The sequence below is a fragment of the Myodes glareolus genome, chromosome 16 (genome assembly GCF_982192425.1).
Source record: "Myodes glareolus chromosome 16, mMyoGla1.1, whole genome shotgun sequence".
NCBI classification, from domain to species: domain Eukaryota; kingdom Metazoa; phylum Chordata; class Mammalia; order Rodentia; family Cricetidae; genus Myodes; species Myodes glareolus.
The window spans coordinates 59,489,122-59,500,640 of NC_142041.1; the positions used below are offsets into that span (position 1 = coordinate 59,489,122).

The 11,519-nt window shown below is 45.3% G+C and overlaps 1 long non-coding RNA gene across 2 annotated transcripts in view; it reads left to right on the forward strand.

Moving 5' to 3' along the window:
* Positions 1-7,678: 7,678 nt before the first annotated feature.
* The window catches only part of LOC125391313 (uncharacterized), a 6,006-nt gene continuing 2,165 nt past the window's right edge, over positions 7,679-11,519 (forward strand). For both annotated transcript variants that reach the window (XR_007229063.3, XR_007229064.2), the window contains exon 1: positions 7,679-7,787. This is a non-coding gene — a long non-coding RNA (uncharacterized LOC125391313). The remainder of the gene's footprint in view (positions 7,788-11,519) is intronic.

The window sequence follows — 11,519 nt, forward strand, 5'->3', positions numbered from 1 at the left end:
AGCAATCACATGCATAAACACACACACACACACACACACACACACAAATAATTACAAAAACCAAATAATAACAGCGTAAAGCCCACCTTCCCATTGAAAAACGTCAAATGGCTGGGTGTGGTGGTGCATACCTTCAATACCAACACTCAGAAGGCAGAGACAGGCAGATTTTTGAGTTTGAGGCCAGCCTGGTCTACATAGAGAGTTCCAGAACAGCCAGGGCTGCACAAAGAAACACTGTCTCAGAAAACAAAACAAAAAAACAAAGAGAGAGAGAGAAAAGAAAAATCTAGAAAGAAAACCCTCAAATAATTATCACTAGCAGCATCTCATAGGATGTATTCCCAGCAGCAAGTCCTCCTTTCTCAGGCTGAGCTAATCCACCTGCTTCCACTATTGACTCACCCTGACTAATTCTTCTCAATCCTTTTATGCCTCGCTAGTTGGACGGCTGTAAGTCACCAATGCCTGAAAACCTTTGTGAGACCCTGCCATTGCATCAGCTTGGGTCTCTCTCTCTCTCTCTATCTCTCTCTCTCTCTCTCATTTGTAACTTTTTTCCCCCTAGAATTTTTTCTCTGTGTAGCCCTGGCTGTCCTGGAATTCACTCTGCAGACCACGCTGGCCTCAAACTCACAGAGGTCCACCTTCCTCTGCCCCTTGAGTGTTGGGATTAAAGGCACATGCCACCACTGTCTGGCTGGTTTTTCTTGCAATATTCTCACCAGTTTTCTTTAACAACCATTTTCAAATCTTTCTGTTGATTTCCATGCACAGCGCTTATCAAAAAGCCTCCATAACCAACTTTTGTGATTAACTTCTGCAAAACACCTTAACAGAAACAAAATCTTCATTCCCGTTCCACTCTGAAGGGAATAACTGCTTCCCCTGGTCGCACACAGACACAGCTATCACGGCGTCCAGTCAGAGCGGCCTTTTCCTGTGAGTCTTTTCTCCAATGTCAGAATAATTTAAAAGAATTTTTGCATGAGGAATTTATTATGAATGACTTCTCTGTGTTCACATATTTCTGAGGAAAATTTGTCTTTACAAGTTTAACTCAGTGCCGGAGAGGCTCTGGAGGCCTTTTGCTGACATTCTGCATCTCAGAATAACGATCTCCACCGAGCAGCTAGTGAGGGTTCTGTACTAATAGTTTTCTACAAACTATTTCCCCTTCTAATACGTGAAATAGTGATTTTAGTGTTTCGAGAATGATGTATTGATGTCTAATGTTTTGTTAAGAAAAAACAAACATAAACAAACATATTATGGTGTCTTACCAAAATACACAAAGCATTTTAAGTATGTGACGTTACTTTTTCAATTATAGGTGGTGATGTTTTCTTATTAAAGTTCTAAAGTGCCCGTGAAGAAATGAGGATTACGTAGAACACGCTCAAGATCTATGCATATTGCCATGTTTGAGACACTGTTACGTAGGAGAGTTCAGCTTTGGCAAAGCAAGCACTGCGCTTAGAAAGCTAATATACATCTGCTTCCTAAATCACATTAAGATAAAACCTTTTTTCTTTTCTTTTCTGTTTCGTTTTGTTTTGTTTTGTTTTGTTTGAGACAGGATTTCTCTGTGTAGCCCTCCCTGGCCGTCCTGGAACTCTGTAGACCAGGCTGGCCTCGAACTCACAGAGATCCACCAGCCTCTGCCTCCTGAGTGCTGGGATTAAAGGCGAGCGCCTGGCTAAAACAAAACTTTCTTAGTGTGGGATGAGTGGAGAAGGAAAGTCTTTAAAAACTTCGTTACATTTGTGTTTACGCTTTTGGTGGGGCAAGAGAGCTTGTGCATGCCGTGGCGGTTGTGTGGAGGCTGGAGGACCGCGGTGGTAGTAAATCCCCGCCTCCCATTATAGCGATCATAGGACTCCAGCTAGGGTGCCAGGCTTGGCAGCAAGCGCTTTGACCCAGTGCCCCCAGAGGTGCAAGCATCGACAGTCACCAGGCTCGGGTCTGGAGTTTCAAGCAGGCGATACAGCTTGAGCCTTGTCTTCAGCTGACTTCAACAGTCTTGCTAAATTTCGTCACAGTAGCCAGGGAACCACTGAGAGTCCTTCTACTTTCTCATCAAGTAAAAGAAAAACAGCACCTGCTGTGTACACAAGGCAACACCAGCGGCTAATCGCTTTGTTGACATAATCCAGACCAAAGACTAAAGACTGCTTAGATGAGCCAAGACTAGGCTCAGTTGTAACAGAAACCTAAAGCAATAAAGTGTTAAGCAAGAGAGTTTTCTTCTGCACATGCACCTCCTAAGGCAAGCAGTGGGCTGGTTTCCCCCTACTCAGCAATGCCCTTTCTACCGTTGTTGCTGCAGGACAACAGGCAAGAAAAAGACAGGAAAATTGCTACAGGGTCAGGAACAGTGACTAAGATCTGTAGTCCCCAACATTCAGAAGGCTGAGGCAGGAGGATGGCTTGAGCAGACCAGTTTGGGGCCAGGGTGGGTAACAGAGCAAGAATCTGCCCCCTTAAATAAAGACGAATGAATAAAATTTTAAAGGAAAAATGTATTCACTTCGTTCGGAAGCTGTTTTCCTTTGATCCCATTGGTCACATAAACATGCATAGGAGGGTGATGAATTAACCAGCTAACAACTTTAGGACCTAAAGCTTAGAGAAGGACCACATATATTGGGGGAAGCAGATTCCTTCCAGGCCACTTACCAGTAGCTCTGTTTTCTAAGTTAGTAACCTGAGCCTTACAAGTTTTAATGTCCTCAAAGTTGTTCTGTTCATAAATGAGAGTATTTAAAATGGTACCTGTCTGCCTGACAGGAGCAAATCGGGTAGACGTGGTCATAATTTCTTCTAGAGGCTGAGGATGTTGCTACTACAAGGTTACACTCCATGACCAACATAAACAAAGAATTTGCTTAACTCACCTGATCACTTCTGTGAATCTGCACAAATCTCCCTGATCTTTGCTTGGAGACTGACGAGAAGCTGACTGGCCTTCATGGCCCTGGCTGAGGATCAGTTGACCTAGCTCCACCTGGTCCTTCTCCTTCCAGCGGGCTACCCTCCTGCTCTCGGTTGTTCTTGATGTAGAGCAGAGGTCCAGGAAGGAGATCCTTGTCGCCAGAGTCTTTCTATTGCTGTGTTTAAGGAAGGTAGCCCAAACTGGCCTCAAACTCTATGGTCCTCCTGTGGTGCGGGAGAATTATCTGTATTCTGTCAATCATATTTTAATAAAACGCTGATTGGCCAGGCAGGCAGTATAGGCGGGAAAGCCAGACAGGAAGTAGGGGTGGAGCAAAGAGACTGGGAGTATTCTGGAAGCAGAAGCTCTCTCTCAGCCATTCCTGCGCAGACCACCAAAGAGGCAACATGTAAGCTGTCACACTGAGAAAGGTACTGAGCCCATGTGGCTAACATAGATAAGGATAATGGGGTAATATATGTTATAAGAGTTAACAAGAAGCCTGACCTAATGGACCAATCAGTTTATAACCTTATGGAGTCCTGTGTATAATTTCTCTATGGGATTTGCCGGCTGTTGGGGTACCGGGCGGGACGGAAACCCCAACAAGCTGGCCCTCATGCTACACTCCTGCCTCTGCTTCTTGGGTGCTGGGCTGACAGGTATGTACCAATAAGCCTGTTTATAAAGGCTTCACGAGGTTTCTAATACTTGTCCCCTATGGTGTTGGTAGAAGTAAATACCGGTACTAAGTTCAAGGGTAGAGAAACAGACTCCACATCTTCAAGAACTGCAACGTCATTTTGCAAAGATTCATGGGTACAAAGAGATCACTAACTGGGTTATATTCATACAAAGAATACACGCCATCTTCCATAGTGTTAATAAATGCTGACTGGAACTGAAAATTGTAATGGTCTGTCCTGTCTGTTTATGAGGCAAGCCCTGCCCACTCCACCCCCACCCTTCTTCCTTTTGCTTCCATCTCTCTCCCAAGAGGTAGCTGCTGTTGTAGCTCCTCTCCTCTCTGTTTCACTTTCTCTCTCTTACTCTGCCTCTCTCTGCTCTCTCCATTTTCCCCTTTCCCTCTTTCCCTTTCCCTTCCATAACCCACTAAAAAAATACCCACTTTCTCTGGTGTGCCTAGTAGGTCTCTGTCTCTCACCCTCCCTGTTGATCCCTGCCTGGGACCTGGTTGCCTTCATGGCCAGCCGTTTGTCTCTTTCTTGCGCCTGCTGCCCACGGCCACCACTCGGGGGACCTGCAACATTTAACCATAACAAACATGGTAATGGTAATCTTCAAACAAAGCGCTGAACCCACTGTGATTTTCTTTCTTTTTTATTTTAATTATTATGCTGATACTCAAGGAACAGAGGCCGGTGAATAACTGTGAATTCAAGGCCAGCCTGATCTACAGAGCAAGTTTCAGGAAAGTCAGTACTATAGAGTGAAACACTTTCCAAACAAACAAACAAACGGTAAAAGAAGCCTGACAGCTGACTGGGCACTTGGAACTTAACTCAGGTTAAGCATTCATACTAAGCCAGGTGGTGGTGGTCCACGCCTTTAATCCCAGCACTTGGGAGGCAGAGGCAGGCAGATCTCTGTGAGTTCGAGGCCAGCCTGGTCTACAAGAGCTAGTTTCAGGACAGGCTCCAAAGTTACAGAGAAACTCGCCTCAAAAACCAAAAAGAAAAAAAAGTTTATACTGCTCTTGCAGAGGAACTGAGTCAGGTTCCCAGCACCCCCACCCGACAGCTCACAACTGCCTGTAACTCTAGTTCCAGGTGATCTGATCTCCTTCTGAACTGTCTGGGAACCTACACTCAAGTGCACACACCCACACATACACATATGATCATAAAAAATAAAAATAAATCTCTAAAATCGATCTTACTAAATCGTGGTTTTCAAAAAGGGTGTAGATTTTCCTCTTCCCTGAGAAAGGGAAGAGATCCTACTGTTGTCTCTGCTTCTATTGAACTGGTCCATTCGTTCATTCACTGAGAAACAATGCAATGAATTCTTGTCCTTTGTCAAGCACCCTGGATCCCAGGAGGTAGTGATTAGCAAACACAGAAAACAATCCTCCTCTTGTGGAGTTACTATTGTGACTTAGAAAATAAAACATAAAGAATCTCACAAGCAAATCCATCACTGCAAGATATAGAAATGGCACAAATTCATCCTAGAAGGTGACCTGGGGTGATCAAAAGCAAAGAGCAGATCCGGTCTGGAGCATTTAAGGCTGAGATGTTCAAGATGAAGTGTGTCTAGTAAGGCCAACTTCAGCTCCCAGGAAAATGGCTTAGCACAGGTCCTGAAGAGGCGGGACTGAGTGTTCTGAAGCACCAAAAGAAAGACACACAGGGAGGGACAGGAAATGGACTGCTATGCTGAAGGGCTAATGGCTCTCAGATTCCGCTGGGACTCTTGGCCGTATAAAAGACTTCTGTTTAACCTCAGAACAGAGACCAGTCATGGGAAGTTGGACTGCAGGTCTGGGAGTTTATAAGATCCCTTTGGGGTCAGGATTGTGATAGAACAACCCAAGGCCAAAGGCAGAGTCCATTGCAGGATCCAGATAAAGTTTGTGAGATTTGGGGGGCGGTTAGGGGGTGTTGTTTGTTTGTTAATAGGGTCTCACGTGTAGCTGAAGGTGACCTTCAACTTCTGATCCTCCTGCCTCCACTACTGGAGCACTGGCAGTACAAGAATACAGTGCTGAGGAGTGAACCAAAGGCTCCCCGTGTGCTTGGTCAGCACTCCAACTGAACTATATCCCCCCACACCCACCCTCCTAACCCACAAACCAGCACTCTACCAACTGAACTATATCCCCCCCACACACACACCCTCCTAACGCACAAGCCAGAACGCTACCAACTGATCTGTACCCTCACCCTAACCCATAAGCCAGTTTTGATAGCTTGGCTCAGACTGGTGAAGGAGCTGACCAAAACAGAACCTAAGCAATGATGGTGTTCAAGTCTATAGGCCTGCAAGATGGAAGCAAAGAAGGAACTGTGATGTACTGAATCTTTCTTAATTAGCATTTTTATTTATTCTTTGTTAACTAAATGTATCTACAGAATGTCTTTTGATCATATCCACTCCTCACTCCACCCCCTGACTCTCCCCAGATCTCTCTAACATGTCCCCTCCCATCAACTTGTCCTTCTGCCTTAGATGGGGTTGGAGAGGGTTTATTCAGCTCATGCTACGTCACTGTTCATATCAAAGGAAGTCAGGATAGAACCCCGACTGAACAGAAGTGATATTGGTGTCATTCACTTCAGGACTCTGTAAAATGTGGGGGCTGGTTTATTGGGGTTCTCTGTCCTGCCCGGTTCCCACAGCTGTTTAGCCCCAAAGACAATCACACAGAGGTCTCCATAACTTATAAGCTGATTGGTCAATTAGCTCAGGCTCCTTATTAGCTCTTATGACTTATATTAACCCATTATTCTGATCTATTTTAGCCATATGGCTTGGTACCTTTTTCAGCTGGCAGGTCACATCCTGCTTCCTAAGTGATCTGTGCAGGACTGGGAGGAATCAGCTTCCTCCTTCCCAGAATTCTCCTGTTCTCATTGCCTCACCTCTATTTCCTGTCTGGTTTTCCTGCCTATACTTCCTGCCTGGCCAATCAGCGTTTATTTAAAACATGATTGACAGAATATAGACAATTCTCCCGTACAAGGACTCCCTTTCCTATCTCTAAATCCCTCTCTTTGCTACATCAACTACTCTTGGTTCTTCTAGCCGCATCTACTCCATGCCTGCCACCTGGTCTCTAGACAGTGGGTAAATAGGCTGATAAATAGCAGAAAGAAAGCAAGAGTGGGTGACATCGACTCATTTCTTCCCAATTGATGTGTTGAAGTCTCAGCTCCTAGTGTGACCTGGCTTGAGGGGAGGAGCTTTGGGCCAGAAACTAAGGCTAAATGAGGGCATAGGGGTGGGGCCTCCATCCAATAAGATTAGAGCCCTTATATAAACAGGAAGGAAGAGCAAAGAGTCTCTCTTCTTGTGGGAGGTGAGAAGAGGTTGAGCAGGTTGTGAAGGCGCATGCCCTTAATCCCAGCACTTGGAGGCAGAGGCAGGTCACTGCGCTTGAGGCCAGTCTGGCCTACAGAGTGAATCCCAGGGCCGTCAGGACTACACAGAGAAGTCTTCTTTCAAAAACAACAACAGCAAACAAAACAAAACAAAACAGGAAAAATAAATCAAAACTAAAAAGAAGAGGTCTTGGGTACCCAGATGCCACACCGATCTTAAACAGAATGGTAAAATTTAAGTGCAAGAAATGTCAGTATTTTTATTGGTTCAGCCACCGGTCCCTGGCATTTTTACGACAGTCTAAACATGTTAATACGACAGGTATGAAGAGGTGTGAGAGAGTGGAGAAATGGTGGGGTGGTAAAGGGTGGTTCTGTGGGAGGGGGGCGCGTGTGCTGGTATGTGGGGGTCTTGTGAGGAGGCTGTGCTGTCCTGACATTGCCTCATCAGGTGTGTGTACTGACCACCAGCTCTTCCTACAGATTCTGGTTTTGGTTTTTGTTTGTTTTTTAAGAAGTCACCTTAGACAACTGCAAGTTCTTAATGGAGGGAAGGGAAGGCAGCAACATCAACCACTGTGGGACCCACGGTCCCCATCCTATGAAGGAGCTGTGGCAAGGGCCACACCTAGGACAGGACCTCGCCCCCATCCAAAGTCCAGTTTGTCTTTGAAAAAGAGAGTGGAAAAATGTTGAGGTCAAAGGACACTGTTGTTCCTGTTGACCAAGCTCACTTCCCGGCAGAAGCCGATTTGCAGAGTCCCGTGATCTCGAGAGCTGCGTATTTTGTAAGTCTTTGAGGAGGACAGGCATCGGTGGAGACCCAGAGAAAAGCAGGAAGGGAGGAATTACTGATGAGGTTTGAAGCCCAAAGGGAGGGCTGTCTCGTGGGTCAGGCTAAATCACACCCACTGCCTTTTAAACTAGGCCTCCCTTCTGTTACACAGCCCAGAATATTCTTAACCTAGTAGCCTAAGAATTTTATATTTGTAACTACTGGAAAGTTCAAATGTCAAGCTAAAAGGGAGTCTGCTCTCATGAGGTTCTAGTTGGCAAAATTCCATTTGCAGTGTGTGTGTGTTTGTATATGTGTATGTTTATATATGTACTTGTATAAGCATGCATTTTATAGATATATATGTTCATATTTTTGTGCTTATATATATATTTGTGCATATGGCTGTATATGTATAGGTGTGTACTTGTGTATGTGTGTGCTTATGTATATGCATGTAGGTGTATAGATGTGTGTGAGCATTTGTATATATGTGTTTATGCATGTGACTGTATATGTATGTGTTTATGCGTGTGCACGCATATGCATGTATGTATACAGATATGCATGTTTGTGTGTTTAGGTGTGTGCATTTATTTAGTTCATGCATATGTATGAATATAGGTGTGTGTGTGTGTATGTATGTGTGTGTATGTGTGTGTGTATGTGTGTGTGTATGTGTGTGTATGTGTGTGTGTATGTGTGTGTGTATGTGTGTGTGTGTATGTGTGTGTATGTGTGTGTATGTGTGTGTATGTGTGTGTGTATGTGTGTGTGTATATGTGTGTGTGTATGTGTGTGTTTGTGTGTATGTGTGTGTGTATGTGTGTGTGTATGTGTGTGTGTGTATGTGTGTGTGTATGTGTGTGTGTGTATGTGTGTGTGTGTGTGTGTGTGTGTGTGTGTGTGTGTGTGTCAAAAGACACAGAACTGTTCTGCTGACTTCCTTCTGTTGCTGGACTGCTTGCTGGTTTGACTTTCAGGACTCATTTTGACTGACTCTTGACTCTTGGTCCTGTAGATGTCTTGTATCATTTACTCTATTTCTTTCTTTTAACTTTTCACTTCTTCCTGTATAGGGGTCCTATTGCTCTGGTAAACACCATGGCCACAGCAATTTAGGGAGGAAAGGGTCTACTGCAGCTTACAACTCTTGTGCCCACCTCCTTTATGAAGGAAGTCAGGGCAGGCAGGCACTCCAGACAGGAACCTGTAGGCAGAAACTGAAGCAGAGGCTATCAGTGGTGCCACCTGCAGGCTTTCTCCCCATGACTTTTTCCAGACAGGGCTTCTCTGTGCAGCTTTGGCTGTCTTGGAACTCACTCTGAAGACCAGGCTGGCCTCGAGCTCACAGAGATCCGCCTGCCTCTGCCTCCCGAGTGCTGGAATTGAAGGCATGCACCACCACCGCCTGGCCCAGCCTGCTTTTTGATACTATCCCAGACTGCCTGCCCAGACAGCCTGGAGCACCACTCACATCAATAGTTAATCAAGAAAATCAACACAGGCAAATGACTCTAGCCTATGTTAAAATGACATAAAATGAGCCAGTACATTGATATTAGAGAAATCGGAGTTATTCTGAAAAGATTTTAATTTTTTTCTTCATAGCCTCAGTTTTGAGTAAGCACATTAAAAAAACCCCATTCATCTGCATTGCTACTTCTTACTTGATGCTCTGTGTTAAGTAAGATGAGAAACATGAACGCTTAAGGAAAAAATTCAGCGTGCAACTGGTCTTAAACACCCAGCATCAAACATTTTTCTAGAGTTTGTTTAAATAAGAAATATGGGTTCCAGCCGGTGATGGCACATACCTTTGATCCCAGCACTCTGGGAGGCAGAGGCAGGTGGATCTCTGAGGATTCGGAGGTCTAGCCGGCCTGGTCCACAGAGTGAGTTCCAGGACAACTAGGCTATGCAGAGAAACCCTGTGTCAAACTTTTTCTTTTGGGCCCCCAACCAGCTCCCAAATCGAGACACAGAAACTTAATATTTGTTGTGAATGCTTGGCTTATCTTAGGCTCATTTCTGGCTAACTCTTTCTTTCCTCTTCCTCCTCCTTCTTGTTCCTCTCTTTCTTCTTTTTCAAGCCTAGATTCCTCCTCCTATTTATTCTTTCTTTCTGGCAGCCCACCAATCCTTTCTCTTGCCTAACTATTGGCTGTTCAGATCTTTATTAGACCAATCAGGTGCCTTAGGCAGACAAGGTGAAGCAAATGTAACACATCTTCACATAACTAACCACACATCCTTGCGTCATTCAACAGATGCAGCATAAACAAGCACAACACATCTTTATATAGTAAAAATGATACTCTATAACAAAACTCAGAAAAGAAGGAGGAGGAGGACGAGGAGAAGGATGGGCATCTTCTTTTTATTTTTTAAATTTATTTATTTATTAAAAATTTCCACCTCCTCCCCGCTTTCCTTTACCGTCCCCCTCCCCACATCCCTCTCCCTCTCTCGTCCTAAGAGCAGTCAGGGTTCCCTGCCCCATGGGAAGTGCAAAGTCTTCCCCCCTCCATCCAGGTCTATAAAAGTAAGCATCCAAACAAACCAGGCTCCCACAAAGTCATTTCATGCAGTAGAATAAAAAAGGATGGGCATCCTTCATGGCAGTCCTGGTCTTGGTCACAGAGGACCCAGCCTGAGTCTCGGTCACTGCAGGAGCATGAAGGAACCCTTCAGGAAGCTTTCCTCCAGGGAAAAGTTAGCTGGAAAGTTTCCTCACTCTGGAAGTTGTTCCTCTTTTCATTTTTTTATGGGATCTTTTGACCTTTTCAGATGTACTGAACGTCAGGACCTGAGCAGGGGCTCAGAGAAGTGCAGCCAAAGGTGAAAATGCCTTGCTTTTGGAATTCAAACTATCCCTATAGTTCTTCTTTTCCTTCCTTCCTTCCTTCCTTCCTTTCCTTCCTTCCTTCCTTTCCTTCCTTCCTTCCTTCCTTCCTCTCTTTCCCTGTCTCTCTCTCCCTTCTTCCCTCTCTTTCTTCCTTCCTTTTTTTGGTGTCTGTTTAGAAAAGAAACTTACTTAGTAATGATAGAAGAACATCAGCAGTGCTTCTGGGGAAGCAGGCGCTATGCTGTGACCTCTGGGGAAGCAGGCGCTGTGCTGTGACCTCTGGGGAAGCAGGCGCTATGCTGTGACCTCTGGGGAAGCAGGCGCTATGCTGAGACCTCTGGGGAAGCAGGCGCTGTGCTGTGACCTCTGGGGAAGCAGGCGCTGTGCTGTGACCTCTGGGGAAGCAGGCGCTGTGCTGTGACCTCTGGGGAAGCAGGCGCTGTGCTGTGACCTCTGGGGAAGCAGGCGCTGTGCTGTGACCTCTGGGGAAGCAGGCGCTATGCTGTGACTTTAAGGTTTGGGTCTGTCCCAACTATGTCACTTCCTGCTAGATCCTCTCAAATGCCTTTGGTACCATAGATGCCGTTGCCTGCTGCTGGGATTTAGCATCATCTCTTCGGTGTCCCACCAAGGTGGTTCCTGTCAGTCTTTCTTTCCCCCATCGTTACTGCCCATTCCTTGATTCTCTTGCTTAGAACACTGTCATTTCCTCCATGATGCCACTCAGGGCTCAGGTTAATGCTGGGATTTCATATCACACTTTATATTCTGTACTGTACTCAGAAATTCGGGTGCCTGGAGATGGTGGGATGTTCATATATTGCTTGTAGTCTTCACATAATGCTTTGGGCCACTTGTTGCCCAGGCCCTCTGGTTGCTTTTGCTCTAGCGATGGGG